The 22,184-nt window shown below is 37.8% G+C and overlaps 1 protein-coding gene across 5 annotated transcripts in view; it reads left to right on the top strand.

The window, feature by feature from the left end:
• The first annotated feature begins 6,268 nt into the window (after positions 1-6,268).
• The window catches only part of Nca (neurocalcin homolog), a 716,194-nt gene continuing 700,278 nt past the window's right edge, over positions 6,269-22,184 (top strand). For 2 of the 5 annotated variants that reach the window (XM_071675469.1, XM_071675472.1), the window contains exons 1-3: positions 6,273-6,363; positions 8,681-8,724; positions 12,250-12,284. The gene's annotated coding sequence lies outside the window, so the exon portion shown is untranslated. Of the gene's footprint in view, positions 6,364-8,680; positions 8,725-12,249; positions 12,285-22,184 lie in introns of all 5 variants that reach the window. The other 3 variants (XM_071675479.1, XM_071675475.1, XM_071675477.1) reach the window with 3 other exon arrangements.

Below are 22,184 nucleotides of genomic sequence, written 5' to 3'. Positions count from 1 at the left end.
ATCTGCAAACAGCAAATTATTCAAACTTCACGTCTATCCACCACTCTCAGGACACTGAAAACCCGCCTTTATGTCCAAGGCCCTCGCATTTACGTCTCTCACCACCTTCTCAATGAACAGCAGATGTAAATATCACAATGCTCTGAAACTTTTGAGTAAACCCACGTATTCTAAGCAAATAATGAGAATACTATTATCGAACAACTACAGAAATTTGCGGGAATATTTCATAGATGTGGGAGAACACAGCTAGTATAACAATATCTTTGACTAATTTCTTACCAACAAGTTTCTTGCAATGAACGAAAGAGGAAAAAGATACAGACAAAAATAGACTTAAGGGCAGTGCTTGAATATAACCATAAACCAATCACTGCAATCTGGGCGCTTGCCTAGCCTCCGTGACTGGTACCCGATAATCAATGCATTTTCCTGCTTGTGTCTCCTTACTGCCAGACTCCCCTCAGAGCTCACTTCCCTTTGTAAAGAGCCATTAATATTGCTTCCGACTAGTTTCATATTCCCAAGAAACCATAAAGTACCACCCTTATTCGTAGAAAAATACATTACTAGTCCCAGAAATTACGTGGGAATACAAGTTTCTGGCTATGAACATGGGAACCAACTGTCACGTACAAGCGGAAATGTTTCTGGCTTCATCCAGTTCCCGTAAAAACACGAGGCACTAACTTGTGTCTGAGAGTATGTTCCGCCAAATTGCAGGTTCAGACCGATGGCGTCTCCGCCACTGGGACACCTGAAGGGGCTGTAGCGTCCCTTCGAGGCAGCACCCTCTTCTGTAAATGTTTAGATGTGCGAGTAGCAACTTGACATTTTCATTCAAAATTGAAATTACTATATCGTTGTCAAAAAATGAGTCCGATGGGTCATGAATGACACATAAAACACAGGCTGGAGGAGGGTATTATGTCTTATATGAAAGTGCGCGTTCATAAGTACTTTATTCTTATATCTAATAAAAATAGTAATAATGATAATAATAATGATAATAATAATAATAATGATAACACAAATCATAATAATGATGATAATATTCATAATAACAATAATAATAATAATAATAATAATAATAATGATAATGATAATAATAATAATAATAATAATAATAATAATAATAATAATAATAATAATGATAATACTAATAATAATAATAACGATAATGATAATAAAAACAAAAGGGAAGTTAGCCGGTTGATGTTGGTAGGCCTGCGGCATGGTGAAGAAGAACCCAACGGCTGGCCGTTGGTATACTTGGGCACGAGCATAACTTTTTGAGGGTCGACTTTTTAACTGTGTTGGAAATTTTGCTGTTATCTAAGCAGATAAGTGGTTGAGTTGTGGAACAACGTTGTATGTGGTGCGTAGAGCGTTGTAAATCCTTTCTAAGTTATGAGGAATTCCTGGCACAGGATATTGTGGATTTTCGACAAGAATCAGTGTTGGCGACGCGGCGTTGTATGAGGCATGGCTATGGCTATGAGAGGACGGTACAATACCCAGAATTTTACTGCAGGTTCTGATCTTCTTCGTTGTGTAACTGATTCCTTGAGTCCAAGGGATTCTTTAGAGAGATGAAATGTGCGAGCAAACCCCGGTTCTGTGGAGTGGCATTGAATCATGCAAGCCGTAGACATATTGCACGAATTTGGCGCCAAGTTGGGGATCAACACCTGTACCAGGAAGGGTCGTTTGACCTAAGTACTCAAATGCTAGATCCCAGAAGTGAAATATACTGAGGTTATAAGGCAGATCAGTATTTGGAGTGTTGAAGGATGACAAAGTGGTGCTGGTGTTAAGGGTTAAAGCACAGAGAGAAGTTTTATGGATGGAAGCTGTTAGGGTAAAAATGTGTGAACTGGTAAACTGATTGGCATAGTAAAAGTTTAGCCTCTTAAATTAAGAAATTTTACAGGCATTGTGTTAATAGTGAACAACCTGGATGTGAACAATTTGTGAGCTATGGAGATAATTACTTAAATGTTGTGAAGTAAGTTTTCGTCTTGTTTTGAAAGGAAATATACCTGTGTTTACAGTTTCGAATTTTGCAGAGATCATGTTTTCAATACTTCATTTGTAAATAATTAGTAGATTTTGTTGTGTTTCAGTGACGTATGCAGGAATTTATTTGTATCGTAGATTTTCTCCAGTGAGATTATGCGAGCCTTGTGTACTCTGCTGTTGGTGTTATTTTTGTTTGAGGGCAGTTTCGCCTTTTACACACACATTATATATATATATATATATATATATATATATATATATATATATATATATATATATTATATATATATATATATATATATATATATATATATATATATATAATTTACAAATTTTCCCTCAGGCTGTCATCTGTCATTCAAGCTACCTTGTGCAGGAGGGGAAATGGCCTATATATATATATATATATATATATATATATATATATATATATATATATATATATTATCCCTGGGGATAGGGGATTAAGAATACATCCCACGTATTCCCTTCGTGTCGTAGAAGGCGACTAAAGGGGGAGGGAGCGGGGGGGCTGGAAATCCTCCCCTCTCGTTTTTTTTTAAATTTTCCAAAAGAAGGAACAGAGGGGGCCAGGTGAGGATATTCCAAAAAAGGCCCAGTCCTCTGTTCTTAACGCTACCTCGCTGACGCGGGAAATGGCGAAGTTTAAAAGAAAGAGAAATATATATATATATATATATATATATATATATATATATATATATATATATATATATATAATTTACAAATTTTCCCTCAGGCTGTCGTCTGTCATTCAAGCTACCTTGTGCAGGAGGGGAAATGGCGTGTATATATATATATATATATATATATATATATATATATATATATATATATATATATATATATATATTCTCCATTCAAACTCCATTCAAACTGGAGGAAGTGAAGTGTTTTAGATATCTGGGAGTGGATCTGGCAGCGGATGGAACCATGGAAGCGGAAGTGGATCATAGGGTGGGGGAGGGGGCGAAAATTCTGGGAGCCTTGAAGAATGTGTGGAAGTCGAGAACATTATCTCGGAAAGCAAAAATGGGTATGTTTGAAGGAATAGTGGTTCCAACAATGTTGTATGGTTGCGAGGCGTGGGCTATGGATAGAGTTGTGCGCAGGAGGATGGATGTGCTGGAAATGAGATGTTTGAGGACAATGTGTGGTGTGAGGTGGTTTGATCGAGTAAGTAACGTAAGAGTAAGAGAGATGTGTGGAAATAAAAAGAGCGTGGTTGAGAGAGCAGAAGAGGGTGTTTTGAAATGGTTCGGGCACATGGAGAGAATGAGTGAGGAAAGATTGACCAAGAGGATATATGTGTCGGAGGTGGAGGGAAGGAGGAGAAGAGGGAGACCAAATTGGAGGTGGAAAGATGGAGTGAAAAAGATTTTGTGTGATCGGGGCCTGAACATGCAGGAGGGTGAAAGGAGGGCAAGGAATAGAGTGAATTGGAGCGATGTGGTATACCGGGGTTGACGTGCTGTCAGTGGATTGAATCAAGACATGTGAAGCGTCTGGGGTAAACCATGGAAAGCTGTGTAGGTATGTATATTTGCGTGTGTGGACGTATGTATATACATGTGTATGGGGGTGGGTTGGGCCATTTCTTTCGTCTGTTTCCTTGCGCTACCTCGCAAACGCGGGAGACAGCGACAAAGCAAAAAAAAAAATAATAATATATGTATATATATATATATATATATATATATATATATATATATATATATATATATATATATATATGGGGAAGAGCTGTGTGGTTTCAGAAGTGGTAGAGGATGTGTGGATCAGGTGTTTGCTTTGAAGAATGTATGTGAGAAATACTTAGAAAAGCAAATGGATTTGTATGTAGCATTTATGGATCAGAGAAGGCATATGATAGAGTTGATAGAGATGCTCTGTGGAACGTATTAAGAATATATGGTGTGGGAGGCAAGTTGTTAGAAGCAGTGAAAAGTTTTTATCGATGATGTAAGGCATGTGTACGTGTAGGAAGAGAGGAAAGTGATTGGTTCTCAGTGAATGTATGTTTGCGGCAGGGGTGTGTGATGTCTCCATGGTTGTTTAATTTGTTTATGGATGGGGTTGTTAGGGAGGTGAATGCAAGAGTTTTGGAAAGAGGGGCAAGTATGAAGTCTGTTGTGGACGAGAGAGCTTGGGAAGTAAGTTGGTGTTCGCTGATGATACAGCGCTGGTGGCGGATTCATGTGAGAAACTGCAGAAGCTGGTGACGGAGTTTGGTAAAGTGTATGAAAGAAGAAAGTTAAGAGTAAATGTGAAGAAGAGCAAGGTTATTAGGTACAGTAGGGTTGAGGGTCAAGTCAATTGGGAGGTAAGTTTGAATGGAGAAAAACTGGAGGAAGTAAAGTTAGATATCTGGGAGTGGATTTGGCAGCGGATGGAACCATGGAAGCGGAAGTGAATCATAGGGTGGGGGAGGGGGCGAAAATCCTGGGAGCCTTGAAGAATGTGTGGAAGTCGAGAACATTATCTCGGAAAGCAAGAATGGGTATGTTTGAAGGAATAGTGGTTCCAACAATGTTGTATGGTTGCGAGGCGTAGGCTATGGATAGAGTTGTGCGCAGGAGGGTGGATGTGCTGGAAATGAGATGTTTGAAGACAATGTGTGGTGTGAGGTGATTTGATCGAGTAAGTAATGTAAGGGTAGGAGAGATGTGTGGAAATAAAAAGAGCGTGGTTGAGAGAGCAGAAGAGGGTGTTTTGAAATGGTTTGGTCTCATGGAGAGAATGAGTGAGGAAAGATTGACCAAGAGGATATATGTGTCGGAGGTGGAGGGAACGAGAAGTGGGAGACCAAATTGGAGGTGGAAAGATGGAGTGAAAAAGATTTTGAGTGATCGGGGCCTGAACATGCAGAAGGGTGAAAGGCGGGCAAGAAATAGAGTGAATTGGATCGATGTTTTATACCGGGGTTGACGTGCTGTCAGTGGATTGAATCAGGGCATGTGAAGCGTCTGGGGTAATCCATGGAAAGTTGTGTAGGGCTTGGATGTGGAAAGGGAGCTGTGGTTTCGGGCATTATTGCATGACAGCTAGAGACTGAGTGTGTACGAATGGGGCCTTTGTTGTCTTTTCCTAGCGCTACCTCGCACACATGAGGGGGGAGGGGGATGGTATTCCATGTGTGGCGAGGTGGCGATGGGAATGAATAAAGGCAGACTGTGAATTGTGTGCATGGGTATATATGTATGTGTGTTTGTGTATATATATGTGTACATTGAGATGTATAGGTATGTATATTTGCGTGTGTGGACGTGTATGTATATACATGTGTATGGGGGTGGGTTGTGCCATTTCTTTCGGCTGTTTCCTTGCGCTACCTCGCAAACGCGGGAGACAGCGACAAAAAATATAAAAATAAATAGAAAATAATATATATATATATATATATATATATATATATATATATATATATATATATATATATATATGTGTGTGTGTGTGTGTGTGTTTGTGTGTGTGTAAAAGAGTTCCAGGGTTAGATGAATGATGAACTGAGGGTAAATGGTTTTAAGATTAGGCTGGATCACTTTTGTGCTTGGTTGCAAAATGATTTAGATACAAATAAAGAAATATACCCCGATGCGTCCCTGAAGTTTACCTGGTTGTTTATATAACATTTGAATATTTCCTGGTTCTATATATAACATTTGAATATATAGTTTTAAGTTCAGTATTAATTCATAATACCCTTTCACCTCTACATGCATATATATTATGTCAAATAATGTTTTTCTTGGAAGGTCACTACGAAACGATCCTACCTACATCTCTCCAAGAACCCCTGATATGTACTTGTTTAGCATATTCCTGAACCCACTTTCCCAGAAGCCATAGGTACCACAAACATAACGGGAAACAGGTGGACAACGCATTACGATGAAGAGAATGAAATATAGTGTTCAGTGGTTTTATGGATAGCATTTAGTTTTTCGCAAGTGCAACTTTTGTATTTTACAGGGCTGCAGTGCTTTAACTTATTATTACGGTTTATTTCTTTTTTGAAAACAGTTTTAGCTCTTTAATTAAACAATGTACATGGATTTTATTGAAGAACTTTGTATAAATTGTATTTTCAAGTGAATATGGTTACACTTTATACTGCAAAATAGTATGTAATCCCAGAGGCATCATACTACTGCGTACATCTTCCAACAGGTTACCGGTGGCCGACCCCAGGCGAGTAGGTACCATGGTACCCGAGGTGACCAACAGATGCCGCTAGTGTTGTCGTCTGCTCTGTGTGTAAGACTGTGAGTTCGATTACCGCGGATATTTAGCCAATTTCGCACGTTATCTACTGCAGAGGTGTGTGATTTCTTATGTAAAACTAATACCATAAATGTCTTTTGTTTGAAATTTACAAATTGTAAGGTTAATATTGGTTATGTTCAACGCGATCGCCGTTAACCCGTGGTGTTTATCCTGCGTGACAGCTTGAACGACCTTGTCCCAGCTTGTTGATAGCAGACGAAGTGGCAGTCAGATCATCCTGTCATATGTATATCATCCTTTTGCTCTTTGCAAACCTGTAGTTCAATCATTTTGACCTGTCAGATTATTTTACAAATTCTAATTTTTGTCATTAGTTCACAGAAGGTTATGCACAACCTTTCACATTAAACCCAAGTCTGTAATCTTGCGACATATCTTTTGAGAAACTCCGCATATCAGTTGATTGTATAAGTTTCATGAACTTCATCTGTAGGAACGGTAATTCCTTTAATGTCCTAAGCAATGAAGAGCATAGGCGTGTAAGCTTCAGGTTTGTTGTTGACACGGGACAGAATTTGCTAACTTACCACTTTTCTCTCCAAAAGTTTAATATATTGATGTTTGATTGATATTGAATGACTACTCTGGTATTGTATTGATCAAAGTGAAAGGAAACTTTATGTAATCGATGGTTAGGTCTATGACTAAAGTCCATTTTCAGGAATTTATTCCTTGCAGTACCCAGCAGCACATTACAAAAATGTTCACCTGTTACCACCGTAAATCTGAGCTGCTAGGGGAAATTAGGGGAGGTTCTCTTGTTTTATGTTGATTTCGGTTACTTGCCCTGTAAAGAAGAATTTAAAATTACTTTCAGATACATTGGAAAACATGCTTTTGGTAACAGGATAGCTGACAAGGAATGCGCCCCCTGAATCTCTCACTAATTCTAGTTCTGTGGAGACAATTGAAAGAAATTTATAAAGAAAGGGAGATGACAGCTACATCCTTTCTTAGCTACAACATGCAGCCTTAGGTGCTTCTCACATTACATTCCCTTAGGAGATATGGATGGGCAGACTCACAGTCTTTTCTTGGGGACCATTAGGACACCTGATTCATATATCCAATTTTTTTTTCAGTTTTATGGATTTTGTAATGGGCCATTGCCATGTTTGAGTGTGAATTCCCCTAGATTGTGACTTTATATTACCTGCAGCAGGTTGCCTCATGTCTTAACCCACAGTACCAGAGTCTCTCTTCAGTCCATCCCATTCCTCCCAGCATGGTTACTATTACTGTCGATCTCATTACCATTGGCCTTCCTTTAATGATCTTATTCAGCAATATTTCAATATTACAACATTGGAGAATTAGGGTATAGATTCTTAGAATAACACCAAGGTTACAAGATAGTATCATTTTTGAAGACAATCATGATATAGATTAAGCATTTCATATATTGTTTTCTGTTTACCCCCTTAGCATTGCAAAGTTTTCCTTGCCAGTACTTATAATTCATGTTTTTTCAGGTTGTGAAAAATATGTTTTTGACCTTGCAGTTTCAAAGATAGTCATATAGCAATGAAAAAATCACATTAGAAGTAAATATTTTACTAGTTACTTTCACTGTAATGATGTGTAGAAGTTGTGTAGACAATGCATTAAAAATGTATGAAAGTAAGTTCCAAGAACTAGTGACTTGACACAGAGCAGTTTTTATCATTTTACCTGCATCAAGGAAAGTTTGATATTGATTATTATGTTATGTTTTACCATAGCATACCTGACTGTGATGCATTCATGGGCTGCTCAAGGTCGAGTGCATAGGTTCAAATCCTTGTGTCACTCAGTCTGCAGTCAACCCAGCTGTTCATCCATTCATAGGGGTTGGTCGATATAATGGTTACCTAGCTCAGCTTAAAAGAAATATGATTAGAGCTGTCAAAGAATCTCTTGTTCAGAACTATTGTAACCCAGCTAAAATGATTAAGAGCAACCTGGCATTTGCTGTCTATACCAGTGACATGAAATGCATAGAAAAACTATCAGTCTTGACATAAACCTTAATGTATGTTAAAACGATAAGGGAGTGGATGAACTCTTGTTGATGGTAGTGAAGCACTTTGTTGTTCCATATTATGATAATCTTTGATATATTTAGATAACACATTCAACTGCATGAGAAAATTTTCCAGGAATATATATTAAGAGCATATCCCCATTTCAAAACATTGTTAGTAAAGTTGGCTTCATTTGGTTTCATTTAGAGTACTTTTTTCAGGAACATGTGTAATACATTAAACAGTGAGCCCCCATACACTGATCTGGATAACCCCCTCTCCTGTCTCAATTAGGTAATGTTTTCATGTTTTGTTGGTTTTTACAAGTGTTTCCCTTACTTTTGCAGTAACCGACATTTTCCGAAATCAGCATAGCCATCCCTGCTATCAGGTATGTAAGGTTTTTGTATGGTCTCTTAACTTTTCAAAGTGTTTAACTTAATGTTACATCTTCCCAGATCAGCATTACCTTCCCCAGTGTAAGTTTAGGTCAGGTTTTCATGAGGTGGAAATTTTTGATTGAACGTAACCTCCTTTATAACATTTTTTCAGTGACTCGTTCAATGACATTCTAGTGCAATGGAGATTTAGGGATAACCCCCATTGTTTTGTGATGGCTAATGGTAGTAATTTGTTGGGTTGGGGGTCAGTTACTTATTTTTGTTTTTTACAGATTGTAGCTGCTGTTTTCTCATGATAATTTAGGCAAGCAAGGGAAGTACCAGGTCTGTTGTGGTAACAGACCCAACCTCTTCATGGCATATCTTTCAGGGCCACCATTTCTGGGGTCTGCCTCTATGTGTGGAAAAGGGAGTAACTATAATCAGACTTGTAGTCATCATAGTCTTCATTGGAGAATTTTGATGGCAGGCAGTAATTTGTTTGGCTACACTGTTTGGGTTGTCCCCAGCATTATATACCGAGGAAGGCTAGGGTATAAAACAGTAGCACATGCCTAAGTTTATTGAATTTGTTCAGGTATGATTAGGACTCCTGCTTGTTATGCTGTGAGTGAAAAGTTACCATTGGTGAGGTTGTATGTATCAATGGAGTACGATCTCGTCAAAGAATTTCACTTTCAAGAGAAACTCATGCTTTCCCACCCACTTATCATATTGTAATGCAGCCTTAGAACTGCACTATCTCTTAGAGAAGGGGTCTTGGGTTTATATAAAGATAGGAATAATTTTGCTACTGAAGAGTGTGACCTGTGATTCAAGAATGTAGTTTCTTGAACAATTGGTCGGCAGTTAGTCGCTTAGAACACAAGAAGTATCTTATCATGTGGGAGTGAACCTGTTTAACATGCTACAGTCACCATGTTTGGTGACTTAACCATGGTGCAACTATCAGCCAATGCTTACACCTATTGTTTCTCAGTTTTGTACCATCCCAGTTTTTTAAACGTGTAACACTATTCATGCCCTAGTTTAACACTGTAGAAGTAGTTTGGGAAGATATGAATGCTGAAAGGCTTAAAAATAATGGCTGTTCCAGTGTACAACTGTGTTAATACCTTGTGGGAGGCACTCTTCCTCCATTAAGTCATACTTTAAAGATTTGTAATTCAGGTTAATTCAACTAAGTCTGATGATTACAACTAGATGAAAAAAATTTGTAATATTAAGAATTAATGAAACTTAAGAATTCCATGTAGAGCACTTAAGATTTAAGAAAAACAAACATATTTCAGGACGTTCAAGATTATTAGAAGTAAAGCCTGTTGTTGTAATTCAGGTTAGTTCCCGATTTTCAGTCGTTCATAAGGGCCAGAGCCCTAAACATCATAAATGAATGGGAGTCCAGTCTGTATCCATACCTGCATTCTTATAACTTGTTCACTCATTGTACTTTATAGCCTCTTTCTTATTTTTCATCTTCACTGTATTCTTCCATTTATATTCCCTCTTTTTCTCCCCAAAACTGTCAATGTTCACATTCATTTGAGGCATTAAGAATTACAGGGATAGGGTGCTTCGTATGATTTTTGAGAAAATCGGTCAAAGTTTTAAGTACATAGCCAGAGCATTGTTCTCTTCCTGCCCAGAACTGTCAAGGCTCACTTTCAAATGAGGCTTTAAGAATAACAGGAACAAGTGTGCTAAGTTTGAATTTTTGAAAGATGACATCCAACATTTTAAGCAAGTAGTTAGCCAGAATATTGACAAAATTTGATAGATTTTAATGAGTTTCGTTTTAAATCTTGATGCAGCAGTTAGAAATGGTAAAGGAGAAAGGACTATGTATACTAGATAGCACGCATAGAAATAATATTGATGATGATAGTGACAATAATGATGATACTAATAGTATCCAAATAGACAAATTATGATGTAACTTCCTTATTGTCATAAGCGATATGTACATATTATTGCAAAATAACTAATACTAGATGTAGCCAGATAAACTAAGCTGCTTTTCATTATTGTACTGCAGTATTTTTTTTTATTTCATATTTGATTGCTGTTTCCTGTGTTAGTGAGGTAGTGCCAGGAACAGATGAAGAAAGGCCACATCTGGTCACATCCATTTTCTAGTTGTCATGTATAATGCACAGAAGCCACAGCTCCCTATCTACAACCAAGCCCCACATTATTTGCTAAAATTGGGAGCACAAGCACAGTACACATTGATAGATACATGAGGGTAGAAAGTTTCAAGGCTCTGAGGTGTAGGAAAAGAAACTTATTAAAATGGCTCACCTTTGAGTTCCCATCTACAACACAGTAATCATGTGACACAGCAATTTACCAAGTATTGTGTGGTTTAGCTCATGACGGGAAATTCAAGAAGCCACCTCTCAGGAGCAAAAACCAGAGTCATACCTGTAGAACCAGCATTGAGGCACATGGCAAGTTTTGAGGTTAATCTATGAAAGTTTATAAGTTGGATAGCTTCTGGCTCAACTCTGTTAATTAAAGATGCAGAGCTAGAACCACCCCAGTTGAGCAGCCCTAGTCCACAAGGATGGATGAATCATTTATATAAATGGATCAACTGTTTGGAAGAAGAGAAATTTCATCATCTTAAGAGGACACCCAGTTTCTTAGAGAAAGACAGCTATGTCTGTAATATGGGGTTTCCAAGATAAGGATGATGTTAAGTTATACCAATTATGCTCACTGAATCAAGAGGTGGAATTGTAGAACCATTGAAGAAGAGTTGTAAGGAATTTTCAATTGGGATATGGGTAGAAACTAGGTCTTTAGAGACATTGAACTTAACCAGATTTCATTTACCCCACTGAGATATCCTTTTCAAGTCTTGATTTTATTGACTAAGTTGTTTCAATGGGAGTTAGAGGAAGGAGAGTTTTTCCAGGTCTGATATGCCTAATCCCTGGCCCGAATGGCCTCATAACAGGAATGGTTGAGCCATTGGTTGGAAGAAGTCATGTTGGAGGGAGTTGGGATAAATGCTTCCATTGCTACAATGATAACCTCTGCTATGTGTTTGGTAGAGACAGAAGCATCGCCACATAAGAAACAGTAATTTATCCAGGGAAAGTCTAGAAAAGAATTTTCGTAAGTTATTCCAGTTAGCTTTGTTGAGATGTCACTATATACATTTAGAACAGGCTGCTGGAGGAGGAGCTGCTGTTAATGTAGATACATTTATGAGAGTGTTGTCAAATGAAGTTATTAGGGGCAAGATTGTGTAATTACAGCTTGTAGGATCAGAGAAGAAAAACAGATTTAGAATATTAGGAGAGTGGTCACAGCAGTCAGGAATATGGATGTGGTGGGAGATAATTTGCTCTATAGGTCATGCACAACTTTGTTTCAAACTTCTCATTAGGTATTTGGTTAATAATATTGGTATTTTCATATATTTGGTATTTTCCTCATGTAAGATAATGTTATTAAAATTTATTTGTTTTAAATTATTTTAATAAAATAACATTTCTTCCATACAGAAGCCTGCACAAACTTCGCAGCAGGTACTACAAAAGTAAGTAAAGCATCTGCTGTCGTTTTTTATTTCATATTTTTATCATAATCACTTTTCTCTTTCAGTCCTTTATGGCTGTTGTTAGTTGTTATGAAGAATTATTGTTTCTTATGGGATATTTCTTTCTATTAAAAGTACAAGGCAGACCTCAAATGTACCTAACAAATTTGGAAATGATGGCTGTGAGTCAAGTTATAGTGTTTTTAATATCTTTTTATTTTTATGTTTGTATTGTATTGTAGATATTCTCTTGGAGGATGTTTAATTTTTACTCTTTATGCCATAGAAAATGTAAAGGTTTCATTTTATATGAATAAAATTATTAATAATAGTAATATTATTATTATTATTAGTTAAAAACCCTAATTCTTAAAAGGTTCCCAAAAGGCAGTTATGTATGGTGAATTCAGTGAATTCTGTATCATTCCCAAATACTAGGACTAAAGCCCAATTGGAATATTGTATTTTGCCGATAAAGGGAACCTTCTTATCAAGTACTGTGATGTATTTCACGTGTTTGCTAGTATTGATAATGATAAGCTTAGAAAAAATGTCATCCATATTTAACCCTTAAATATGCCTTGGCCTTATTTGTATGGATTGCCTCTTCCCATCCCAATTTAAATTCATATCAACACTTTATTGGTGTGCATTGGTGCCATATATTACAAGCAGCTGTAATTCCCACAACAAAATGATACTAAAGTTATAGTTATCCATGTAGCTCAATGTTTTACCATATGAAGAACCTGGCTTTACTTTAAAGAATGCCTTTTCCTCGTGAGTGTAAGTAGAGGTGCCTCATGTCAAAAGAACTACACTTAATCCTGTTATAGAGACTTAGTATCTCACTTACCTATATAACATGATGGATGAATTATGGCTCTGGTTTAAGCCCACATTAAATTGTGGCTAATTAGCAATAGTCTTGAAGTGATTATGATTTAGCAGATGTTGAACTTTGAGCACTAGGAAAAGTTCTTTTTGTATCAGTAATCCATCAGTGATGGTAGGGGAGAGATGAACTTGTATGAATCAGCAGAAGTTATAAAACACATAAGCTGAGCACATGCTGCATGCTTAATTTAGATGTCTGTACTGCAACAGATATGGGTAAGTTACAAGATTTTTCATTTTTGACTTTTCCTGATATTTCCTATTTGCCTATTGACTGCTGATGTGTGTTTTATGGTACCAGCCACCTCAGGCAGTTGACTGCATGTTTGGTATATATGGTCTGGGGCATTTAAAACTCCCAGTTTTGATAAAAGCAGAGTAGTAAATCAGTAAACAACTGCTTTAACAACTCAGAAATGTGTCCACATCCTTTTTCCATATTATTTCAACTCAGCTGGTCAGTAACCATCAAAATCTCAGAGGCTTCTCTCTAATGTTCTTGCTGACTATTTCTACTTAACGTTCCTGTCTGATTTTTTTATAGTATATGAACACCTGAGGTGCTGTAATTCATTTCTTCATTCTTTGTCTTATACCATGCTTGAGGGTGCACTGTGAGTGAAAAGTGACCTTTGGTTAGGCTCTTATCTTTAAGAGCACAGGACTTGTCAAAGAACTTCTCACCTCAGAGGAATCTACATTTCCATGCTGGTGGAAGTAATGCATCCTTGGGCTGCAGGAGCCTTTAGAAATGTCCTTTGTAACACCAGGAGCCCTTGATTGAAATTGGTCTTGAGGTAATTATGAATAAACAACAAATTATTAATGGTAAAAAAGTTAAGCAAGAGGGAAAGGCAGGAGAGGGAAGAGAATTCCACAGCTTCATTGTTTGAGAAAAAGGGAAGGTTTTATAATGATCTGCCCCCTTTGATTGGTTTTCACACAGGAACTCAGAGGAAGCAGCCAAATGTGTCAAAGGTCAAAATCTTGGTGGCAGGGATGTACGCAGACATCTTGTAAGAGCAGTAGCTGGCCAAAATGATACCTGTAGAATAGAGAAAGGGCAGAAACATCACAGTATACAAAAAGGAATGGATAGAGAGAGGCAATACCTAGAGAATTGATGAGACTGAAGGCTTTGAATTCAACTGTGGCTTTTAGGGGGTTGGAGAAAGATCTACCCCAGATGTACAAACTTTACTCCAGACAGGAGCAAATAAGACCTTTGTAGATATGAAGTAGCTGCTCACAATATAAATATTTATGGCATCTCTACAATGTCCTTTGCTTTTGGAAACAATTGATGTTGAAGGTGTGGGATTGTAACAAATTTTGTGATAATGATTTGGGGTTACCAGGATAGAATGTTTATTGCATGATATTGCATTTTAATGTCATTGAACTTAACCTCAAAGATCTAGTGGCAGAAGGGACAGATGTAGGACTCCATCTTAGCTAAGATAACCTTTGCTATATGGTCAACACAGTTGAAGGAATCCAGGCTATTGACGAAGTACCCATCCACAGAAAACTCAATGGAAATGTTCTGTTGAGTTGGCCGCTAAGATTTCTAAAGTCAGAGTTGGCATTTTGAATGGGTAGAGGGTTGAGTATGTCCATTTGAAATTGATAGAAATAAGATTTTGGTTGGGACCCCGTGTGGGCAGAACTAATGTATATATATTGGGAGAGCCCACGATAGAAAAGAGGTAGTGTTAGAAGTGTGAGTGTAACAGCCAAGAACCTTTGCTGGTTGTTTAATTATTAGTTATAAGACTCTAAAAAAGAAAAAAAAGGCCTGTGACCGCTGGGATCGTTCTACAATTTTGTCATATGTAGAGGTGAACCAGTCATTGTGATATACATTGAAATCCCCTGCATAAAGGATTTTAGTGCATAGATATGAAAAGAATAATGTTTTTTTTTTGTGTGAGGTCAGATAGTTAAAGAATTAGATGATGAGGAATTGTATGGAAAATATACAAAATGTAAAAGCAAAGTCATAGAGGGTTGAAAATTTTTGAGCCACATACCTTCAGAGTTGGGAAATATCAGATTCATGAAATGAGCAATGGGTGTTTTTGTACAGTAAGGAATGACACTGTCCTTGGGGCAGACATGATAATAGGATTATAGTTGTAGATTTGATAGTTCAGAAGTGAAGCAGCCTTGAAATGTTGGGTTTCAGGGGGTAGAAGATACAAAGGATGAGTAAGAATTTTTGCAGAAATTATTTGAGACAGAGGCAGTTCTAGGAGTTTTGTTGGAAGAGATGAGGTTGATCTCAGTCACTTGAACACAGTTAATGGGACTCAGGGAGTCATCCTATCCTCTAGTAGTGCCATTTCTGACATGGCTCAGAAGTATTGGGGAAATGGTGCATTGATAGAGTTGAGGCATTTATCGATAGAATCTTCTGAGATATCAAAGTTAAGGGAAATTTGAGTGAAAGAAATAGGAATGAATTGGGTTTTTGTAGCAGTGAATTTGATTAGATTGTCTACCCTACAGCAAGATGATTTCATCAGGTATGAAATAGATTTAAATTATTTTGTATGTAGAATGCTGTATGATTTTTGTATTAGTTTTGAATAGTATGATAGGTTACTTTTGTGTGAAATGAGAAAAAAAATTCCTGAATTTCTTATAAGCATAATGAACTAATATGAATTGAGATTCAAATTTTTTACTCATTTGCATTGGGAAAAAACTTGCTAACAGAATTAGAATGGTTTTAAGGCAGTTGAAAAGTTTAAAAAATCTAGCACATGATTGATGGTCTTTGGGTAAATTCCAAATGATCTGGACATAATTATATGCCTTACCATGATATTGTCTGGATGATTTTTAACTAAAAGTATTCCTATGCATTAGTTCTCACATTGGCCCTATTATCATAGAGCCTATTCGTTCCCTTTTACGTTGTTTTCAGACAAGAAATTTTTTGTTGTCAACATATAATGTTTGATATTCTCTGCGTTGTTGTTGATGTACTTGCTCAGTTATTTGTATATGTGTTGGGAAATGGACCAGAACAACAAGTCTTAAATGTTTACCTGTATGTCTTTTTTATTTACTGTGTTAGGCTTTTGTAGTAGTTTTGCAATGCCTTCAGGGACCATATGTTGTTTCCTGGCAAACTCGCCCAGATTCATTTAACCCTTTGAGCACTACAGGTCATGCTGTCCTGCTCAAGAATCATATCCTCGTACTCAAGAGGTTAACTGTGCTTCTTAACTTGTTCATGCCCCAGCTTTCCTGATAAGACAAGATAATTGCATATCTGTGGTTAAAATGTGGTGTAGCAAGTATTCAGACCTGGTTTTTGTTTATTATAGAGATTATCTTCATAACCTGAGAATTGATTAAGAAGCAGAATCATACTGTGAATATTGTACAGGATGATTTTGGCAGAAGAGGTTCCCCCTTGTCACCGAATTTTTTGTTCAGTGTTGTGTTGTTCTTTTATTGCAAAAGTTTAGTTCTCATGACTCATGTTTGGAAGTCATGTCTTTTATATCGCAGTAAAGAATAAACATCTTTTTACTATTTCCATTACCAAAGAAATTGGCTTTGTAACATTCAAGGAATTATAGTATGATGATTTTAAGTGTTTAAGGTGTGAGTACTGGCATCATTGGTAGTGTTTCTCTTGGTAATTACTAAATGTGTATTGTAGGTTTCCTTTGCATAATTTTCTTATTGTAGTATTCTAGTATGCCTAAATATGACTGCCACATACTTCCAAGGCACTAACAAAATTCATCATATCTGCTTAACTTAATGATTGAAAATTGAAGTACCCGAATGATTGGAAATTGAAGTACCCTGTGTTCATGTGTAGACATCCATGCCTGAGTTTGCCAAACAGATAAGCTGGTTACCATGATGACTTACGGAGTGGAATTCTGCTTCTTGTTACTAATTTCGAGTACTTGATGTGCAGAAATTCGTCTTCGAGTGCATATCTTCTGAAAAGACTAATACATGATTCATTGGGTCATCACCAGATATGGGTTAAGTTTTTCAGCTGGTAAAATTAAAGCAACATAATCGCAAGCAACAGTTGTAAGATTAGTATTAGAATTTAATCATAAGCCACAGTAAATTTTAAGGTAAACATGAAATATTAACAATACAGCTAGGATACTTATTGATACATGTGGCATTTATTTTACAAGTCAGTGGGCCTGGATGTCATGAGAGGGTTTAGCATTTCTTATTTCCTTTTCATGGCCACTGCATCCTCCAGCACTGCATATATTCACTTCTTTGGCCTATGTGTTACATTCCCACTTTTGATGATGTATTTTTGGCAAGCATCTAGATATTGAGCTCGATCCAGTGAGGTGTAGTGCTTTGGTACATACCAGAAAACGTGGCTTATTTGGAAAGTTCTAGCTTGGTTTGGCATCTGGGTAAGATTAGCCAGACCCCGTTGTCTAGTTTCATATTGACAAATTTTTCAGAGCGAGAGTAATGTTTTTTATTGTCCAATCGAAACTGTTAACATTTTCTGATTATTTGTGGACTTCAGATTATTAGTATAGTGTAGAGAAGGCTTCATTTTTTATTTTATCGATTATGGAAGATTTTTTATTTGATTGAATGAATAGACTTGAGAAAATCTATATATCAAAAGCAGCTTCTTGATAGCTTAAGGTATAAAAGAACAATATGATGAGAACATTTTAGAAGTCATAGTGTGAGAAACATGATTATCGTATTGTCAAATATTGATATGCAAGATCAAGGTAGATCTCCCATATGTTTGTTGCTGTCCATGACAAATTGCTTTCTGGTTATATTGTTTGAACTAAGAGCAGATCAATGAATACAAGTACTTGTTTGACTCATGTTTCTCCGAGCCATCTTGCCAGATGTTATTGCGAACTTGGTATTGCTTTTGCTAGACACCCAGTCTGCAAACATCAAAATTTATCTCTGGATATACAGTCATTGTGCTTGGTGAACTGCCAGATGGGTAGCATGAGTCTAGCAGTTAATTTACCGGTAATTCACTGTCCTTAACGGCCATGAAGTATAACTGGGAACGTTGCAATATCAGCAGGCATGAAAAAATATTTTCTGCTCCAAAGGTTTTGGAAAGGATTCAGCAAACACAACTATTCATAGTTGACATTTTCAGTACGTTTCGGTTGGTAGTTTTCTATATATCATTTATATCTTGTTTGAAGTCATGAATAAGCTCCTTGGAGAACCAAACTACAGAGACCTGCTCTTTTAAATTTGTGATTATTTGTTCAGTTTGCATGTTACAAAGTGATATTTATAGCTCAGGGGTCAAGGTTACTTTTAAGTGCTATTAGATTCCTCTACACAGTACCTTAAGACTTTGGGATTGGATAATGTCCAAAATTGTACTGCAAATACGACATGTAGTGTTCCAACTGCATGTGCAACTTAACTAATTTTTAAGGATGGTGAAAATTCAGGGTCGCAAGGTGGTAGTCATTAGGGAGGCGGGCTTCCAAAACTCATACGAAGGGGGCTTTAATATATTATTAACATTTTCTTTTTTAACATGTAATTAACTAATATGAACTAATGTGAGGATTCTGTATCCCCTCATTAGTAGGGAAAGTGCAACACGGGTATTACTGTTGTACTGCTGTATTTATGTTATTAAGGACAGTAATGTTCCTTGAAATATTTGAACTTTGTAATATCTTTTGTGAATGCCTTGTCTGGCTTGAGACTGTGCTATAGCCATAGCCTCACAGGAAACAGCATTGCTATTCCCTGCTTCAGCGAGGTAGAGCCAGGAAAGGAGACAAAAAAATGGCCACATTTGTTTACACACAGTCTTTAGCTGTCATGTGCAATGCACCGAAACCACAGCTTCCAATCTACATCCAGGCCCCACAGACCTTTCCATAGTTTACCCCAGACATTAATGATTGGCATCCTCGCCAGGATAGGATTTTTTAACAGTATACATATATTTTTTTTTATTATATTTTATTATACTTTGTCGCTGTCTCCCGCGTTTGCGAGGTAGCGCAAGGAAACAGACGAAAGAAATGGCCCCCCCCCCCCCCCATACACATGTATATACATACGTCCACACACGCAAATAAACATACCTACACAGCTTTCCACAGCTTTACACAGCTTTATATATATATATATATATATATATATATATATATATATATATATATATATATATATATATATACATACATATATATATATACAAAAAAAAAAAAATATATATATATATATATATATATATATATATATATATATATATATATATATATATATATACACACACAGTGGTCAACAAAAACATTCCTTCAGTGTGGTTGTCTCATCATCACCACAGCAGTCGAGCCACTATGGTCTCCACTGGACACTACGGCGGACCCTCACACATAAGTGCAGTTCTGGATGGAATCTCTGATTGAGGTACTCGCTCATGACTTCCTCTCCACCTGTGTAATATAACCCAAGGAGGAGGAGGAGGAGGTGGTGGTGGTAGGCGATGCTTCCTTCCAAGTCCCGCTACAGTAATTCTGACGTTACGACCACATGGCGTGGGGAGAGAGAGAGAGAGAGAGAGAGAGAGAGAGAGGCCCACTGGCTGCCGACAGAGCATGACTACGGCTACATCAAACGCCGTCAGTACAACCGGACCTACGTCAGTAGTAGGCCACTGAACCCACCGCAGACAAACGTCTGTAAGTAGGTCTGGTGAGTAGTGGCACGGAGGACCTCCTCCTCCTCCACCACCTTGATATAAGGAGGAGGAGGAGGAGGAGAGAGAGAGAGAGAGAGAGAGAGAGAGAGAGAGAGAGAGAGGACCATACACAACCCTCCCTCCCTTATATCGCCCTCACTTCTTGAGGCAGATCGCCTTAAATTTACACGATGCCTTAGTGTGGACTCCCGTGTTCGTCCTCTATACGGGATTACACGGAAGCCTTTGCCACAATCTAACGGCCAGATAACCATGACAAAGTTGGTTCATAACCAAAGCCTCAGTGTTCCATACGGTCAACTCATTCGCTCAATGCAAAATGTGGATACAGCATCAGAATGTCAGGTATCTTATAACCAAAGATAGGGTGTTGTACCACATTTTTTCCAGGATACAGTTGGATCTCATCCTCGAAAGGTTCTGTTCTCTTCACAGTCTAAGACACAGTGTTCCAGTCTGTGTCCAGATCCCTGGCCACCGCCACAAACTTTACAATTTACATCTCCAGACAGGCCCAAAAACATATATATATATATATATATATATATATATATATATATATATATATATATATATATATATATATATGTGTGTGTAGGTATGTATATTTGCGTGTGTGGACGTATGTATATACATGTGTATGGGGGTGGGTTGGGCCATTTCTTTCGTCTGTTTCCTTGCGCTACCTCGCAAACGCGGGAGACAGCGACAAAGTATAAAAAAAAAAAAAAAGAAAAAAAAATATATATATATATATATATATATATATATATATATATATATATATATTTTTTTTTGCTTTGTCGCTGTCTCCTGCGTTTGCGAGGTAGCGCAAGGAAACAGACGAAAGAAATGGCCCAACCCACCCCCATACACATGTATATACATACGTCCACACACGCAAATATACATACCTACACAGCTTTCCATGGTTTACCCCAGACGCTTCACATGCCCTGATTCAATCCACTGACTGCACGTCAACCCCGGTATACCACATCGATCCAATTCACTCTATTCCTTGCCCTCCTTTCACCCTCCTGCATGTTCAGGCCCCGATCACACAAAATCTTTTTCACTCCATCTTTCCACCTCCAATTTGGTCTCCCACTTCTCCTCGTTCCCTCCACCTCCGACACATATATCCATCCTCTTGGTCAATCTTTCCTCACTCATTCTCTCCATGTGCCCGAACCATTTCAAAACACCCTCTTCTGCTCTCTCAACCACGCTCTTTTTATTTCCACACATCTCTCTTACCCTTACGTTACGTACTCGATCAAACCACCTCACACCACACATTGTCCTCAAACATCTCATTTCCAGCACATCCATCCTCCTGCGCACAACTCTATCCATAGCCCACGCCTCGCAACCATACAACATTGTTGGAAGCACTATTCCTTCAAACATACCCATTTTTGCTTTCTGAGATAATGTTCTCGGCTTCCACACATTCTTCAAGGCTCCCAGAATTTTCGCCCCCTCCCCCACCCTATGATCCACTTCCGCTTCCATGGTTCCATCCGCTGCCAGATCCACTCCCAGATATCTAAAACACTTTACTTCCTCCAGTTTTTCTCCATTCAAACTTACCTCCCAATTGACTTGACCCTCAACCCTACTGTACCTAATAACCTTGCTCTTATTCACATTTACTCTTAACTTTCTTCTTTCACACACTTTACCAAACTCAGTCACCAGCTTCTGCAGTTTCTCACATGAATCAGCCACCAGCGCTGTATCATCAGCGAACAACAACTGACTCACTTCCCGAGCTCTCTCATCCCCAACAGACTTCATACTTGCCCCTCTTTCCAAAACTCTTGCATTCACCTCCCTAACAACCCTATCCATAAACAAATTAAACAACCATGGAGACATCACACACCCCAGCCGCAAACCTACATTCACTGAGAACCAATCACTTTCCTCTCTTCCTACACGTACACATGCCTTACATCCTCGATAAAAACTTATATATATGTATGTATATATATCTTATATATATATATATATATATGCTTGAGGACAATGTGTGGTGTGAGGTGGTTTGATCGAGTAAGTAACGTAAGGGTAAGAGAGATGTGTGGAAATAAAAAGAGCGTGGTTGAGAGAGCAGAAGAGGGTGTTTTGAAATGGTTTGGGCACATGGAGAGAATGAGTGAGGAAAGATTGACCAAGAGGATATATGTGTCGGAGGTGGAGGGAACGAGGAGAAGAGGGAGACCAAATTGGAGGTGGAAAGATGGAGTGAAAAGGATTTTGTGTGATCG

Source organism: Panulirus ornatus, chromosome 21 (assembly GCF_036320965.1).
Source record: "Panulirus ornatus isolate Po-2019 chromosome 21, ASM3632096v1, whole genome shotgun sequence".
Taxonomy (NCBI): domain Eukaryota; kingdom Metazoa; phylum Arthropoda; class Malacostraca; order Decapoda; family Palinuridae; genus Panulirus; species Panulirus ornatus.
Note: the sequence above shows the minus strand (reverse complement) of the source record. Positions and strands in the feature narration are given on the sequence as shown.